A 3250-nucleotide genomic window follows, 5' to 3' on the forward strand; every position below is an offset into this window, starting at 1 on the left:
TAGGTTGTCGGGTGTCGGGGGAAGATCGTCGGGACGTGGCGTCGGCTTCGGAGTTCCGGTCAGCGGTGAATGGCTCCGGTGTCGGCAGCACAACAGCTATCAGGAGCGGCACTTCGGAGTTCCGGTCGGCGGTGAATGACACGAACAGCAGGGGAGGAAGAAGAGCTTGTGTGAGTGGGCAGAGAGGCGAGATGAAGGTCGGCGAGGTGCAGACTGCGTTTTATAGGGCGAGCAGGGAGAGCGAGAGGCACCGAGAGAGGAAGAGAAATCAACGTCGGGTTCCAATAATGGCTCTGTGGAGAAAACTGTCGACGTTCATGGCCATCAATGGCGGTATTCAACTGATTGAAGAAACGGTCACGGAAGGAGGAATTGTCACAGTTGCGCGGGCGTGATGAGGCAGCACGAGCGGGCGAAACGGCGACTGGCATTGATTGTCAGCGACGTTAATGCTCCATGATGGGAATATAAGCAGGCGGGGACACGAAGCGTCGAGGCGGTGGCTCGGCTGCCGAACGACGGCGGCATCCGTGAAACGAACGAAGAAATGAGCTGAGGAAGAGGAGAGAGAAAAAAAGAACCTGGCAAGTGGGGTCCATGGGTAGTCACGTGAGGGTGGGAGAGGATGGGGGTAGTGGAGGCCTCGGTGGGGCCTTTTGGCCTGGCCGAGCGACGCGAGTGTTTTTATTTTATTTTTTTTTCTTTTTATAAGTATAGGAATATATATATATATATCTAGAATAAATTCAGAAATCACGTTCATATAAATAAAATATAAAAAATACTAATTTTATGGCAAGCTTTATTTAATTAAATAAATTGAATTTCGTAAAAATAAATGTGATTCCTTACCATTCATTAGCAAACAAAAAAAATTATATCTATAAATGGATGCATCAATTTTTTTTTAATTTACCCTATTAAGTTTGCCAAGTAGTAATGTGCTATTTTAATTGATGGATTTGAGGTGTTACAAAACCTACCCCTCATAAAAAGAATCTCGTCCTCGAGATTAAGAAACTTTCGAGAATAACTGGAAGAATTCTGCTCTGAGCTCATCTTCTCTTTCCCAAGTGGCCTCATCTTCCGAATGATGACTCCACTGAACTTTGCACATGTTAATGACTTTACTCCGTGTAATTCTGCGAGATGTTTCCAAAATTCTGACTGGATACTCCGAATAAGTCAAATTCTCATTAACATTCAGTTCTTCCATGGGTAGTTGTTCCTCTGGTACTCTCAAGCACTTCTTGAGTTGTGATACGTGAAATACGTCATGCACATCTGATAATCTATCGGGTAGCTCTAACTGATAGGCTACTTCACCTTTTCTTTCCAAGATCTTGAATGGGCCAATATAGCGAGGTGATAGTTTTCCCTTGACCTTAAACCTTTTCATTCCTCTCATCGGTGAAACTTTAAGGTATATGAAGTCTCCTACTTCAAACATCAATTCTCTTCTTCTATTATCAGCATAGCTTTTCTGTCTTGACTGTGCTGTCTTCAAATTTTTTCTAATAATCTGTACTTGCTTTTCGGCTTCTTGGAGAATTTCTGGACCAAATACTTGACTTTCTCCAGTCTGGTTCCAATAAAGCGGTGTTCTACACTTTCGTCCATAAAGTGCTTCAAACGGTGCCATTTTGAGACTTGCTTGATAACTGTTGTTATACGAAAATTCTGCATAAGGCAAACTTTTATCCCAGCTTCTACCATGCTTTAGAGCGCACGCTCTTAGCATGTCTTCCAACACTTGGTTTGTTCTTTCCGTCTGCCCATCCGTTTGTGGATGATACGCTGAACTAAAATTTAGCTTGGTATCCATGGACTCATGAAGTCTTTTCCAAAAGCGCGAGGTAAACTGAGTTCCTCGATCCGATACGATCTTCTTCGGTACTCCATGCAGACAAACAATCCTCGACATGTATAACTCTGCTAACTGGGCTCCCGAGTAAGTTGTCTTTACAGGTATAAAGTGTGCTACTTTAGTTAACCTGTCTACTATGACCCATATTGAATCATAGCCATCCCGAGTACGGGGTAGTCCAACTATGAAATCCATACTGATTTCTTCCCATTTCCATTCAGGTACCTTGAGAGGTTGTAGTAATCCTACTGGTCTTTGGTGTTCGGCTTTAACTCGCTGACACACGTCACATAATGCAACATGAGTAGCAACATCTCTTTTCAATTCGTACCACCAATACTTTTCCTTAAGATCCTGGTACATCTTTGTACTTCCAGGGTGAATAGAGTAAGCTGAATCATGAGCTTCTCTCAAAATAAGTTGGCGCAAGTGCTCGATTTCGGGTACACAAATTCTCTTCTTAACCCATATTGTGCCTTGTTCATCTTCCGTGAAATCTGGGGCTTTTCCCAAACTAATCAAAGTTTTAATTTCCTTGATTTTCTCATCGGACTCTTGTCCTTTACAAATCTCTTCTTCCAAATTAGATTCAACTTCCATAAATGTTGCTTCTACATTATTAAGCAATCCAAGGTTGAGTTGTTCCATTTCCCAGCACAATTCTTGTGACATTAAATGAGTAGTGATGTTATTCACTTGACCCTTACGGCTCAAAGCATCAGCTACTACATTTGCTTTTCCTGGGTGATATTGTATTTCCAAATTATAGTCCTTAATCAACTCAAGCCATCTTCTCTGTCTGAGGTTGAGTTCTTTCTGAGTGAATATATATTTCAAGCTTTTGTGATCCGTGAAGATTTTGCACTTGTTTCCAATCATATAGTGCCTCCAAATCTTCAAAGCATGCACTACGGCAGCTAGTTCCAAATCATGTGTCGGATAATTCTTCTCATGCTTTCTCAACTGTCTTGAAGCATAGGCTATTATTTTTCCTTCTTGCATTAGCACACATCCAAGTCCAAGGTGTGATGCATCGCAATACACATCAAATCCCTTGTGGATGTCTGGCATTACCAATATTGGTGCAGTGGTTAGCCTTTTCTTGAGTTCTTCAAAACAATTCTGGCAAGCTTCATCCCATTTGAACTCTTTACCTTTCTCCAGTAGAGAGGTAAGTGGTTTCACTAACTTAGAAAAACCTTCAATAAATCTTCTATAGTATCCTGCTAATCCAAGAAAACTTCTGATCTTGGACGCATCCTTGGGTTGCTTCCAATTTAGTATCTCACTTATCTTTCCTGGGTCCACTTTAATTCCACCATCGGTAACAATATGCCCTAAGAAAGCAACTTCCTTCAACCAAAAATCACACTTCGAGAATTT

The sequence above is a fragment of the Zea mays genome, chromosome 7 (assembly GCF_902167145.1).
Source record: "Zea mays cultivar B73 chromosome 7, Zm-B73-REFERENCE-NAM-5.0, whole genome shotgun sequence".
Classification (NCBI taxonomy): Eukaryota; Viridiplantae; Streptophyta; class Magnoliopsida; order Poales; family Poaceae; genus Zea; species Zea mays.